This window comes from Eubalaena glacialis, chromosome 19 (assembly GCF_028564815.1).
Source record: "Eubalaena glacialis isolate mEubGla1 chromosome 19, mEubGla1.1.hap2.+ XY, whole genome shotgun sequence".
NCBI classification, from domain to species: Eukaryota; Metazoa; Chordata; class Mammalia; order Artiodactyla; family Balaenidae; genus Eubalaena; species Eubalaena glacialis.
Window position 1 is genome coordinate 13,423,756 of NC_083734.1, and position 15,494 is coordinate 13,439,249.

Genomic DNA, 15,494 nt, shown 5'->3' on the forward strand with positions numbered 1-15,494 from the left:
TAAATTAACTATGGGAAATCATAATGATGGTATGGTATGCAATATTTTTAATCATGTTTTTAAAGAATATTTAATGGTGTTGAAAATGTTATCATATAGTAAGTTTTAAAAGGAAGCTAAAAGCACAAAAAGACTGTAAAGAAACACATCAAAGTGAAAACATTTTAGGTGGTGGGTAACGGCTTTTAATTTTTTCATCTCAATATTTGTATGTATTTTCTAAATCTACAGTGAGCCCTTACTTATTTTTATCATCAGGAAAAATGCTAGCTTTAAAAGGGAAAAAAAAAAAGACTGTACCAATATGGGAAAATGCTTGTGCTATAACAAAGAAAAAAAGGACAGAAGCATATCCATCCAGGTCTGTGGAGAGAGACTCAAAGAGGTCATGAAAGTTTTCATTCACTTATTCAGAGTTAATTAATTAATGTTTGTATAATAAATAATAAAATGTGCTGTGGTCCATCACATCAATGTAAAAATTAAATATCAGTGAGGACGTGGGGAAGAGGACTCTAGGAGAATTCTCACACATCCCTGGTAGGAGTGTCAATGGTAAAACCTCTCTTGAGGACAATTTGGCTGCATCCGGTAGAGCTGCAACCCACCAGCCCCACCCCCCACGTCCCTCTCCAGGTGACCTCTCACACAAATGCAGAGAGGGTCAGGTGAGGGGACAGGGCTGCAGCACTGTTTGCAACGTCAAAAAATGCAAACAACGTTAAGTTTCCACCAGTAGGAGACACAATGGGGGAAACAAAAAATGTGATATGTTTGTGCGAAAAGAAAAACAAAAAATACTACATGGCAATTAAAAAGGAGGAGCTACACCTATCTCTGATACCATGGATGGATTCCAAAATCCATGTGGAGTGGCACAAATGCAGAACTATAATGGTAACAACTAACACATCTAGTATACTCTACGTGCCCACCCTGTTCTAAGCACTTGACATATGTAAATTTGCACAATCCCCAAAATAACCCTACAAGAAGGTTTTAGGTTCTACCCTTATTCCCATCTACAGATGAACAAACTGAGGCACAGAGAAGTTAAGTAACCTGCCTGAGGTCTCACAGCTCTTAAGTGGCAGAGCCAAGACCTGAACCCCGGCAGGCTGATGCCAGAACACCACCATGACGTATAAATTCAAAAGGACATCATGCAGGTGAATTTTTAATACACACAAAAAACTATATTGTGTTTCTAGATACCTATCTTATGAATGTGAAAGTATTAAAAATGTGGACTGAGAAAAGCACACCAAATTGCTGACAGAGCTCACCTCTACTGACGGAAGAGGCAATGTAACAGGGCCAAGAAGGAGTGATTCCAGGAACTTAACTTTATGATGTTTTACTTCTTTTCTTAAAAAAACAAAGCTCAAAAAGTTAAATATAGAATTACCACATGATCCAGCAATTCAGCTTCTGGGTATAACCCAAAAGAACTGAAAGCAGGGACTGAGATATTTGTACACCCATGTTCATAGCTGCATTATTCACAACAGCCAAAAGGTGGAAGCAACCCAAGCGTCTATTGACTGACGAGCAGATGAACAAAATGCGGCATTTACATACAATAAAATAATACACAACCTTAAAAAGGAAGGAAATTCTGACACATGCTACACCATGAATAAACCTTGAGTACATTATGCTAAGAAAAATAAGTCAGTCACAAAAGGGCAAATGCTGCATGATTTCACTTATATAAGGTCCCTGGGGTAGTCAAATTCATAGAGACAGAAAGCAGAATGGTGGGTGCCAGGGGCTGGCGGGAGGTGGGGAATGGAGAGTTACTGTTTAATGGGTACAGAGTTTCAATTTGAGATCATGAAGAAGTTCTAGAAATGGATAGTGGTGATAGTTGGGCAACATTATAAATGTACTTAATGCCACTATATATATTTCACCACAATTTTTTTTTAAAAAGATTTGATGAAAATGCAACAAAATGTTAACAACTGTCAATTCTGGGTCATGAGTCCTCAGCGGTTTGCCATGTCGTTGTTCTAAAAAACTAACAAAACAGGAGGCTCGGTGTGGTCGAGGACGTGGAGACCAGGCCCACAGCCTCGCAGCTGGCTCAGGCCTCTTCCATCTCTTCCCTGGTCCTCCTATTTTTACTGCATTGTGGTTGCTATGGAAACAAGGGGCACCTTGAGCTCCCAGAGCTCAGCCCAGGTGCTGCTAACTCCAGGAATAATGTCAGAGTGCGAATGAAATAAAAACCCCGATCATCTGGGCCTCGTGTACACATACCTCTGCCCTCCTGATATATTTATCAAGGGACCATGTGTTCACGCATGAGCCTGCAGTGACTGCCACCTGCACATGTCTGTCCTCAGCAGCAGGCTTGGGTCTGGGTGCACATCGCTCCGGTTTGCCCATGGGGGTGTGTTTGCATGCATGCGGGCATGTCACATGGTTACGTGTATCTACCCAGCCCAGGACTATTACTACCAATATCAGAAATATTAAAGCAGGGGACACTTACCAGGCACTAACAATGTAGCAGGCACTGTGCTCCATGCTTCACCTGGATTATCTCCTTTAAACCTCACAACAACAGTACCTACATATAGGTACTATTATTATCCCCAGATAAAGAAATCAAGGCACAGAGAGGTTATGTAACTTGCCCAAGATCTCCCAGAGCACATGAACCTAACCACTGAATCTGTACTGTGGGGAAAAGAGATCTTTAAATGTCATTAGTTCCCAAACAGCTGCAAACCCTGCTGCATCAGAAGCACCACCTCTGGCCCTGATAACACACAGGTTTCCTGGGCCCCACCCAGGCCTCAGGAAGCAGAGTCCCCAGGGTGGGTCTGCACTGCAGCCAGGGTGGACAACTAGTGGTCCCCTGGGTTGAGCTGACTGATAGGGTTGTATAAGGCATGGCAGGGTGGGGTCAGGGGCTGTTCCTCGGCCCAGAAATGGTCCTGGGAAAGTCTGTGATTCAATGCTCCTCAATTCCAGATGGCATCAGCTGGTGGCAAGGCAACCAAGAAAGAGGTAATAGCTGCTGTCACACACACACACACACACCACAGGGCAGGGCTCCAAAATTCAGTTATGTGGCTTTGTGGCCTGCCAGGCACGGATTTCCGCTCACTCCACCCTCTCAGAATGAGCTGGGCCGTGGGTGGAGAATGACAGTGCGGTAACCTGCCCGTTCACAGCTCAGCCCGAGGCAGGGAGGGGTCAGCCGCCTCACCTGGACAGCCAACAGTGACGGAGCCCAGGCTGGGCACCCCAGAGGCTCCCACAGCCTCAGCCCTCAAGGCGAGAGGGACACAGACAGAAACCACTGGACCAGCACAGGGCAGGAGGAGCTAAATGTGGAACCCCTGAGGTTCCAGCTGCTCCAGGAGCACGAGGAACAGAGTGCTTTGTCCTCAAAGGGAAGGTGTTCACGGAGGAAGCAGCATCTAAGCTGGTCCTGGAAGGACAGGCGGGATGATGCTGACGCGAGAGGAGGAAGTAAAGGCATTTCATGCCGGGCATTTCTGCGTAAGCAGACATCAAGGCTGAAAAGTGCCAGGAAACAGCAAATCACATCACCCGGCTGGAGCTAAAGGTCAAGAGGAGACACAGTTGTAAGGGGGTCAGGGGGAACAACTAGATATGTACTGGGGCACAGAGAGGTTAAATAACTTGCCCAAGGTCACCCAGCTGGTAGAATCAGGATTTAAACATAAGCTGCCTGACTCCAAAGCCCATGAATTAACCACTAAGATGGGGCTCACCGGCTGGTAGCCTTTTCTTCTGCACATGCTTTAGAATGCTATAGAGGTGGACCTGTTTGGACTGGGAGCAATGTTTCTCAGTGGGTTGGGGGAGCTCTTACACCCCTGCCCTGGAGACTCAGCAATGCCTGGAGACGTTTTTGATTGTCACTACTAGGGAGTAGGTTGCTGGCATCTCATGAGCAGAGGTTAGAGATGCTGCTGAACATCCTACAGTGTACAGGAGAGTCCCTACAACAAAGAATTCTCCAGCCCCAACTGTCAACAGAAACCCTGAGCTAGAGAGACTCACCCACCTACAGCCCATTTTAACATCCAGCCCCACCTGAGCCATTGACATTCATCACACTCGTTTATCCCTTGGGACAGGGGTTCCCAAATTTTGCTGCACGTTGGAATCACCCGGGAATCTTTTAAAAGTGCTGATGCTGGGTCCCATCCTAGACACTCTGATTTCCAAGCCTGGCATTGGGTGCGACCTGGGCATGAGAACTTTTTAAGCCTCCCAGGTGGTACCAAAGTGCAGAAAAGCTTGAGAACCAGTGCTTTGGTTGAGGGCACAGAGGATCCAACTATCTTCTGTGGACCATGGACAGTTAGTTTTTCTAATGCCAGAAAGAGAAGTCACTGGGGAGTAAACACAAAGACTGCCCGGGGGACTTCCCTGGTGGTCCAGTGGTTAAGACTCCGTGCTCCCAATGCAAGGGGCCTGGGTTCGATCCCTGGTCAGGGAACTATGATCCCACATACCACGCCCCGCAACTACTGAGCCCACGCGCTCTAGAGCCCACACGCTGCAACTAGAGAAAGCCACGTGACACAACTAGAGAAGCCCGCGTGCCACAACAAAGACCCAGCTCAGCCAAAATAAAATTAATTAATTAGTTAATTCAAAAAAAAAAAAAAAAAAAGACTGCCCACTCCCCACCCAGGGTCCCGGGGACAAACCCATGCAGAATCAGGACTAACAAGGTCTACCATCGGTGCCGTGGATACGGGCCTCCTTGGAGCAGTTAGAGATGGCTGTGGGGATGATGAATTAGAGTTGGCGGAGGCCCGAGGAGGAGGTTAATTAGAGAGCCTTTGTCACCATCTGGGCAGGAGACAATGGGCCTGAACCGGGAGGAGGGCAGGAGAGAACCAGTCCCCGTGACTCGGGGGCTTCACAACCCAGTAACAGAGAAAGAACTGGATTAGGAAGAGAGAAAAGATTAATTGAGAGTGAGTCCAGTCTGGAGCCAGAGCAGGAAATGACCAGTCAGTGGCTGAAGGCAGTGGTGAGAGCACCAGGGAAGGGGTGAATTGGGGAGAAGGGACCAGGGAGTAGGCCACAGGGAGATAGGAGCTGAGACCCGCAGGGCTGACACACCTGGAGCAGAAGTGGCGCACAGGTGGGGTGAATCTGGCCTGCAGGATGGGTGACATATGGCTTTGTTTTTTTTTTTAATTCTTGAGCTAGTTGTCAAGATGTTGCCCAAAACTCCAGATTTCCAGCTTCTCCTGTAATGTGGAAGATCTGGGGAGACAGGTGGCATTCCTGCAGAGCACAGATGTGTGCTTGCCGGTGCCCAGAGGCCCCCCCTGGCAGTTGTAGTAGGCCCTGCCATATCCCTGCAGGCATCAGGTCTGTCTTCAGAAAGAAGAGACCAGGTCCTAAATCAGAAAGTGGTGAAGATGGAGGAGCTGACAGGAAAGCAGGAAAGGGGCCAGGCACTGCACAGAGGCCGACAGCCGACCTCCGGTGTCCTGGTCCTACACCCACTGCCTTCGAGCTGGGCCGTCTCAAGTTAGGAACATCCCTACTTGGGGTCTCAGTGTACTGATCTGCAAACAAGGAGGCTGAAGCCCTTGATCTCTCGTTGTCCATCCTCATGTCCATCAGGCTCCTGCAGGCTGCCCAGGGCCAATCCCTTTGGCCAGGCTTTGAAATGAAGCCTAGAAAACCTGAACACTTCCAACAAAGATCAGGCCAGGCAGTGAGAAATCCCAAACAGAGCCAAAGAGGCCAGGGATGACCCGCCAGGGGCACAGAAGACTCAGGGAACAGGAGCCACCTTCCAAATTCTGAGGGGCTCTCAGGAGAAAGCAGGATTATTAGCCTTGTTTAGGGGTGGGAGATGAGCGACCAAGCGGTAGCAGTTACAGAAATTCCAGACGAAAATAATGGTCAGCTTTGAACAATCAGAGCTGTATTGCAATATAATAGGCATCCTTACAAGATAATGAGCTCCCCGTCACTGGAGGTAACCAAGCTCAGGCTGGGTGACTAGTTTTAGGGGCACAAGGGATTCACATAGTGGCTAATTTGACCTTTTTATTTCAAGCCTTAAGATTCAAGGACTCCAGAGATCTGGGGATCTCTCCTGAAGGCTCCCTTCTCTTTTCCAGCACTCCCAAGGAAAGGTGCTAGGGATTAGGCTCTAGACTCTTTCAGAGAGGGAAGGCCGAGATTGTCTGGAAAAAGCGTAGAACGTCTACTTCCTTGCTCCCCTTGCCCTTCACCAGGACCACAGCCCCCAGCAACCTCTGCCACACAGCCCCCATCCCAGCACAGCCTCACCCAGCACCCCCTCAGAGGCAGGGGGAGCAGCTAGCTCCTGGGCGGGGCTCCCAGCACAAGCCAGAGGGGCCATCTACATCCCCTCCTGACACCCCCATCCCCACTCCCTGCTCCCAGCCCCAGAGGAACCAGCAGGAGGACGGCGATAGAAGCAAGCACTCCCCCAACTCCAGACACGTCCGAGTGTTTCCTGGGCACCTGTCCATCAGGAGCCTCTCCAAGAGGATGCAGGGGTCCGGACACACCCAAAGGGCCCACAGTGTGTGAACAGGAAGCACAAGGGATGTGCAGCGTGGGGAGTCAAAGCCTCTCGCCAAAGCCCAGTGGGAGCAATCCTCCCCTAGCCCTGGCGAAATCCAGCTCCCGGTGAGCCAGGCAGAGCCCTCTGGCCTCCTCCCCACAGGACCCTGAGCCTTCCCATCCAGGACAGGCCAGCAGGCCTCTGAAGAAGCTCAAGGGCATGACCAGAGCCCTGAGCGTCCACAAGGACTTTCAGGGAGCTGGAGTGAGGGGGGCCCCCCAGGATAGTTGGACCTGGGCTGGCAGGCCACAGGCTGCCCCATATGCATTCTGCTCCCCCGCATCCCTGCCCTTGTCCCCATTAGCCCTGTCCCACGGGATCAACAAGCACCATTCAGCTCACCAGCCACAAGGAAAAACCCCCACGGGGCCCCAGGAATAAGCAGAGCCCCTCCTGCCCACCATCCCGCACCCATCTCAGAAGAGCCCCAGTGCCCAGTACCTACTGGCCAGAGCTGCCAGCCAGCTCCCTGCTGCCCATTATCAGATACCCACCAGACCTGGTCGAGACCCAGGGAGCGGCTTGTCCATCAAGAAATCAGAACAGGGACTCACCAGGGCTTCCTGGGCATGATGGGGACCGGCCAGGATGAGGGCCAGGAGCACACAAATCCCTGGGGTTTGCAGACCTTGCTGCCTGGCAAATGGCACCTTTAGGTGCTTCCCCCAGTGCCTGGCAATGAAATCAGGCCACAGCCCAAACGCCGGCTAAGCACCCGCCTGCCTTGCTTCTCCCCGTAGCCACTCACGCCCCACGACTCCAGATCCCAAAACAGGCATGTTCGTGGTTACCATAGGAACTCGCTAAAGCCAAAAAAGGCACCACACAGTCACCCACATGGGCCCTCAAAGCTCATGTCCACCTGCACGGGCAAGCTTGCACACACGCCGACACACACCTACACGCACCAGCACTGTTCTCAGGCTCAGGGATCATCCTAAAGAATCAATGAACCAGGATTGATACTTTAGACAGAAACAGGGAGGTTCCCCTCGGCCCCACCTGGAACGTGTCTGGAAGTGGGTTCCCTGCACATCCCGTGTGGCCAGCTGTCGGTTACAAGAGCAGTGGCACCAGCTAGGGCTCACCTGGTGCTCACCTGCCAAGGCACACCTGGAGCTGGGGAGGAGGGGGGTTGCAGAGCCCGGGACCACCACCAGCTCTGCCTGCAAGGCCAGGGAGAGGGCACTGCCCAGCCTACTTCCCCGGCGGCCGACCACCTCCTTCACCCCTCAGGATGCTGCTTCTCTCCTCTGTACCCTTCTATGGGAGGGTGGGGGGTAGGTATAAAGGTCAGGACCTAAGCCAGCCACTTGGGAGGGGAGAGGGGAAAGGAGGAGCAGAGACTGTATATTCAGAGCCTTACTCTCTCCCTCTACCCCAAGCTGCCCAAACTCCCCGTCTCCGTACACGGGACCAACATCCGCTCAAAGGCTCACCCAGAACCTTGAGTCTTCACCCGGACCCTTCCCCTTGCTCCCACCTCCTACATCCAAACCAGCTCCAGGCTGGGGAGTCTGCCTCCTCAAGAGCTCTCCAGTCTGTCCACTCTCCCCAACCCCACTGGCCCTGCTCTGGCCTCCAGCCTCTCCAGTGAGTCAGCAGATGGCAGCCAGCGGGGCGTTCAGACTCAAATCTGGCCACGTTACTCCCCTGCTTTAAAGCCTTTCCATGGCTCCCGGCCACACAGAGGGGCAAGCCCAGCCCTCCACACAGCCCTCCCACACTCCTGGACGTGGCCCAGCCTGAGCCGGCAGTCGCACCCAGTGATCTGTCTGGTGTCATAACTGCACCCAGGTCCCTCCCAGCCCACGCCATTCACACCCCACTGCCGACGTGCTGTTGCTGCCGCCCCGGGTGCCTCTCTCCTCTCCAGGCTGGCCTCACTCACCTTTGGAGATGGCTGAGGCATCACCAAGTCTCCAGGAAGCCCACCTCCATCCTCTCTGAGGACATCTCTGCTAGCACTTGTCACATTCCATCGCAACTGTCTGTCTGTCTGTCTCCCTATGGGACTATAAGCTTTCATGAGCAGAGACTGTGTCTTTTTTTTTTTTTCTTTGTTGCCGCGCGCGGGCTCTCCAGTTGCAGTGAGCGGGGGCTACTCTTCATTGCGGTGCGCGGGCTTCTCGTCGCGGTGGCTTCTCTTGCTGCGGAGCACAGGCTCTAGGCACGCGGGCTTCAGTAGTTGTGGCACGTGGGCTTTAGAGCACAAGCTTCAGTAGTTGTGGCGCACGGGCTTAGCTGCTCCGCAGCACGTTGGATCTTCCCAGACCAGGGATTGAACCCGTGTCCCCTGCCTTGGCAGGCGGATTCTTAACCACTACACCACCAGGGAAGTCCCGAGACTGTGTCTTTTTCATCTTTGCTTCCCCACCAGCCCCAGCGCCTAGCACTGGGCTTCGAATGCAGGTGCCCAATAAATGTGAGCTTAACTGATTCAGCCTTCTAACCCCGCAAAACATCAAGTTCCCCCTGCCTTTGGCAACCCCAGCAAACTCAGCAGACACCCTAGATATGTAGGAGATGAGCTGACTCAGATGGGGCAGGCTCAGAAGGTTCTAAAGCATCTTTGTGCCTCAAGGAGTCTTGTAATCCACAGTAAACAAAGACCTGGTGGTCAAAGATGGGAGAAGTGAATTGGTGATCGTGACCCTCAACCGATGCATGAAAAAAAGCCATTATAGGGACTTCCCTGGTGGTCCAGTGGTTAAGACTCTGTGCTTCCAATGCCGGGGTTGCGGGTTCGATCCCTGGTCTAAGATCCCACGTGCTGCAATGCAGCCAAAAAAAAAAAAAGGCCATTACATCGGAATCAAGGGGTGGACTGTGGAGGGATGGGCTTTCTGGTAGGGCTGGAAAGCTGAGGCAGACACTTGATGCACAGCTGCCTGGGTCCTGACTCTGCTCTCCCCGCACCCCCCGAGAATGTAGCCTTGCTAACAACACCAAGAGAACCTGGAGAGGCAGATGTCTGTTCAGGGAATCGCCCAGATTTTGTACGTAATCCTCATAGGATGGGGACTGAAGCCCTGAGTTTAAAAGGGCTGTGACATAGCAAGAAATTGAGCTTTCTAGATGTGGCAAGCCCCCATCCTGCATGGACAACGGCTCCAGCAGCTGCCATCAGGGACCCCAGGGCCCAAGGGAAGTTACGCTGACACACAGCGTCTGCTGCTGCCCTACGCGCTCACCTCCCTTCTAAGATTTTAAATCTTAGCTGGTGAAATCTGAAACCTAGAGTACAGATGGCTGTGTGGTGTCTTCTGACCAAACTACAGGACAGCTGAAATGCTGCCCCAGCCAGGCTGCTGGGAAGACAGCTCCTCCAGGCCCTCTCCCTCCTTCTCCTGAGGAAGAAATAAGACGGCACAGTGACCTCTGGGCCCTCTTACACACTTTCTCTCTATTTAGAGATGCCCACTTCTAGTGACCAAGAGCAGGGACCATCAATTAAAAAGTTGGATTCTTTTCCCTGCGCGGCAATGGGTTCTAACTTCCCGGTCATCAGGAATGTGCATGATGCCCTACCCCAGCAGTAGAGACAGGCTGCACTGAATCATCTCCACGCTCACGCAGTCCCACGATGGCCAGTGCCTGTGTATCACAGTCATCTCAGATGGCTGGAGCATGGCTTACCAGCCCATGCAGCAGACACACACACACACACACACACACACACACACTTTTTCTTTAGCAAAGAAGCAGGAGTCTCTGAGAGGGAGGGCAAGGGGCAGCAAAAAAAAAGAGTGGAGAAAAGTATCAGAGGCTCCCAGTTCAGGTCATCCCCTCTGGATGCTGCTTCAAGGACCTCCATGAGCAAACACATGGCCCTGCCAACCTAGGCTCCGCCTGTGGGAATCCAGTCAGACTATGGTTCAACCACTGCAACACAGACTGTATCCCAAGCTGGCCTGGGAGCAGGCTGGCGAAGGGGCGTTCCCCACCTGCTGTCCCTGCCTCTTTCTCTCCAGCCCTCCATCTCATGTGATGGGCTAACCATGATGACCCATAATTCATTCATCCAGCAAATATAGACTGAGAACCTGCTATATGCCAAGCATGGTGTAAGGCTCTGGGGAGCCAGAGATGAAGTATGCAGAACCTCTGCTCTCAAAGACACTCATTCATTCGTGCATGCATTTGCTTAGTCAACAGCGAGCACCTACCATCATCAAGGTCCTGAGAGAAATGCAAAAGGACAAAAGGCATGAAGGTGAACTCACAGAAAGTCAAAGCTAGAAGAGAGCAGACTGGGCACCAGTCCAACCCTCCCACTTTACAGATGGGGAAACTGAGGCTTGGAGAGGTTAACAATTTGTTAGTCTTCGCCTCCCAATTTTTTCTCCTGTATGTGCTGCCACCACCCCCCTATCCAGTGTTCTTGTGTGGCTCCAGGCCTCCAGCACCCCTTGCCTCTGAGGGTCTTCATCATTCAGGCACCCCAGACCCCTCTCAACCTGGGCCTCCAGCAGGCGGCTGGGCCCTCCCATCCACAGTGTTGTGGAGGCAGGGGTGCATTCTGGGGCCAAAGCACAAGACTCTCTATCTAAATCGGGAAAAGAGTGGAAAAGTAGGGCAGAGAGAGGTGCTGAGAACTATTTAGCTCCAGCCTGGACTGAACCAGCCATGAAGTACAAACCTGGATTCAAATCCCAGCTGCATGACCTACTCCCTGATGACCTTGACCAAGTTTCCTAACCTCCCAAGCCTCCCTTTCTCTTCTGTAAAATGCAGACAGTAGTGGTAGCTGCTTCCCGAGATGGTTGTGAAACCTCAGGGAAACTGTGTGACGAAAAGTGAGCACATAGTAAGTGCTCAATAATGGTGGTGCCAGAACCCTCATCTTCGGAGCTGCATAGCTCAGGGACACTTCCAGGAGTTGTATGGCTGACTCTCTTCGTGTCAAGGACACCAGGTCCCTGGGAAAGGAGCTGAGGCAATCGGGAGCATGGGCTGCAGTCCAGGGGTATCTGGTGCTCAGTGGAGAAGCCAATGGGCTGCATTAGTACAGAAAGATGTCTCACCCAGCAGAGGCCGAAGGAAGGCAGCATCTGGGTACCTGGAAGAGCCCTAGCACATGCAGTTGGCTGCCTAAGGACCTGTCAGTAAGCAGAGCCATATCCTGGGCACCCAGGCAGAATTTCTTCTTAGGTATTAGTGGGGAGGAGAATGAGGGAGCAGCTACTGATCTTCCTTTTAGTCCTAAGAGTCATGGGGGTGACGGGATAAAACCTCCTATGGTATCTGCCCAGCCCACAACTCATCCTTCTTCTCTGAGAACTAACCCCTCCCACAGAGAGAGGTGGCTGCAGCAGACATATTTTATCCATAAACCCCATCTCTCCAGCTAAACTGATTGGACCATGCTGGGCCAATCAGATTCCCTCTTTTATTTTTTTACAGTTTTATTGAGATGTAGTTTATTTACTATAGAATTCACCATTTCTAGGTCTATAATTCAATGGTTTTCAGTATACTCACAAGGTTGTACAACCATTACCATGAACTAGTCCCAAAACATTTTCATCACCCCAAAAAGAAGACTGTATCTTTGCATTTGGATTATTTCCATTTGGGGCTATTATTAATAATGTTGCTCTGAACATTCACGTACAAGTTTCTCTATGGACATATGTTTTCATTGCTCTTGGATGTATACTTAAAAATGGAATTGCTGGTCATACGGTAACTCTATGTTTAACCTTTTGAGAAACTGCCAAATTGTTTTCCAAAGCAGCTGCACCCTTTTACATTCCCACCAGCAGCGTGTAAGGCTTCCAATTTCTCTACATCCTCACCTACACTTGTTATTATCTGTCTTTTTGATTATAGTCATTCTAGTGGGTGTGAAGTAGTATCTCACTGTGGCTTTGATGTGCATTTCCCTGATGACTAATGACGTTGAACATCTTTTCATGTGCTCATTGGCCATTTATATAACTTCTTTGGAAAAATGGTTATTCAGAGTCTTTGCCCATTTTTAAATTCTTTTTGTCTTTGTATTATTGAGTTGTCAGAGTTCTTTATATATTTTAGATATGAGTCCCTTATCAGATATTGATTTGAAAATATTTTCTCCCATTCTGTGCATTGTCTTTTCACTTTCCTAATGGTGTCCTTTGTAACACAAAAGTTTTTAATTTTGAAGGAGTTCAATTAATCAATTTGTTGTTCTTGTTGTTTTTGTTGCTTGTGCTTTTGGTGTCATACCTAAGAAACCACTGCCTTATCCAAGGCCACAAAGATTTTCATCTATGTTTTCTTCTAAGAGTTTGATAGTTTGGGCTCTTACATTTAGGTCTTTGATCCATTTTGAGTTAATTTTTGTATACGGTGTGAGACAGGGATTCAATTTCATCCTTTGCATGTGGATATCAGTTGTCCCAGCACCATTTGTTGAAAGACTATTTTTCTCCATTGAATTGTCATGACATATTGTACTTGTTGAAAATCAATTGACCACAAATGTGAGGGTTTATTTCTGGACTCTGAATTCTATTCCATTGATCTGTATGTCTATCTCTATGCCATTACCAAACTCTCTTGATTACTGTCACTTGGTAGTAAATTTGAACTCACCAAGTACAGTCCTCCAACTTTGTTCTTCTTTTTCAAGATTATCCTTGAATTTTAGGATCAGTTTATCAATTTTCGCAAGGAAGGCAGCTGGGATTTTGATGGGGATGCATTTCCAGTTCCTGTTTAACGCTCCCTGAGCTCTAGCTCCACCTCCTCCCCTTGGACTCCCTGAGGCACCTGGGATTTTTTTCCATAAACGCCATCTTTTGCTTAACCAGATTACACTGGGTTTTTGTTTCTTGCAATCAAAAGGATTTTAACCAAGTACAAGTAGGAACACAGTCCTACACACTGTCCCAAACAACCCTCTCAACACCACCTCCCCAAGGCCTAAGACCTCAGACTGTCCCCCACGTACCCAGAGAGGCCACTGGGGTCCCAGTCTCAACACTGGCCCATGCCCCCAGCCCTTCATTCCACCTTGTAACTAGTTCCTTTGCAGGTTACATGTATCATCTTTACTAGTTAAAACAAACAGGCCCTCAATAAACGCTTGTGAAATTGAACTAGATGTCCCAAGACGGTACCAAAAAAACCCACTCCGACCACTCTACACCCCTTAGTAACTCAGCTTCCTACCTAGCATCTCATGCAATACGCGATAGGAAGCTCTAGGAAGGCCAGACATCACTGTGCCCACTGGACAAAGGATACGGAAACTGAAGTCCAGAGAAGTTAAGTGTCTTGCCCAAGAGTGACTTGCCCTAAATGCTGGACTGCCCTGATGCACACCCCACGCCAATCAGCAGAGGCACAGACAGGCCCATTGTCCCGCCCCATCTTTAAGAGCTACTTTAGAAGCTACCTCCTCCTGGCAGTCTTCCAAGATTGCTCCCACTACATCCCTGGCATCAACTCTAGAGAGAGACTGAAAGCTCTCAGAGGGCAGGGACAGTTTTCCATCCATCCCTGCCCTGCTAACTGCCCACCCTCACCCTTCTGAGCAAAACAGACCTGAGTGGGAAGCTTCCTTGTTTTGACCCCCCTTAGATGCCAACTCGCAAGACTGGCTGTGCTCTGCCCAGGGAAGTGTACCCAGGGGATGCACAGTCAGTGCTGGCAACTAAATGGCATGGCAGAGAGAGGCCAGCCTGGAAAATCTTTCAGCTGAGATGGGGGAGTTACAAGCAGGAGGGGCTGCCTGAAAAGGAGGACACTTAGTAGAGGAATTTTTCATGCTTGAGCCAATTCACATGTGGCAGGATAATATTTTGAGCTAGTGACCAATGCTGTTTTTCCCTCCTAAAATTTCCCTCCTTTTTAACTCACTTAATTGGAGAAGGTGGTTGGTCAGTACTCATTGCCCAAGGGAGGGATGCAGTTGGGAACCGACTTTTGTTAAGTCTCAAGGGGGAAAGAGGATCCAGATGCAGACAAAATGGTTTGGCCAGAAACACAGAGGGAAAAGAACGAAGGTGATGACAGAGGGGCAGTCAGAGGTTCTAGGACAAAGGGGTGTCTGCTCAGGGCTCCCCAGACAGACCAGCAGACACGTGGTAAACCGAGGCAGACAATCAATCCCCAGACCCTGAATCTGGTGCTGGAATTCTCAGAGAGCCTCAGGGCCAGGCTGATCAGAATGACAGATGTCTGGTAATAGATGACTCGATGACCACCTGATCACCCACAAACACACACACACTGGGGTGTTTTGCCAGGTCCTAGAACTGTGTGGCACAATTTTCCAGGTAGGTGGGAATGTCAGAAAGACAGCCTGGGACTTACTTCCCTGGCGGTCCAGTGCTTAAGACTCCACACTTCCATTGCAGGGGGGCATGGGTTCGATCCCTGGTCAGGGAAGTCTGCATGCTGTGCAGTGCGGCAAAAAAAAAAAAAAATAGCCTCTTGGGACTGGGGCTATAAAAATTATATATAAAAATAAAATGATTATAAGTGATGGAAAATTAAAATATAAAAATTAAAGTGATGGAAAATACAATTATCTTTCTTATACCCTTGAGTTGTGGCCTGAAAGTTTCACTGCCGTACACATTTCCACCACACTGGTCCCCCTGCTTGCTTCCCAGCATCTGCCTTTTCCCGGATACTTCAGGAATCAAGAGCTCAGTCCAGCCTCCTCCAAGTCCACAAGCCCCTGGACTGAGACGGAGAATCTGACAAATGCAACAGTCCCGCTCACGTTTTCCACAACCAGGAGGGATATGAGGGCCCCAGAAGAGCTCTATCTGCCGTTACCTCTGACCTTTACGTAACAGGAAGTGGCTACTTACTTGACCTTCAGGCTCGCCAGCATGGTCTTGTCGATCCTGCCGAGAGAAAAGCAAGGGCTTCCGTC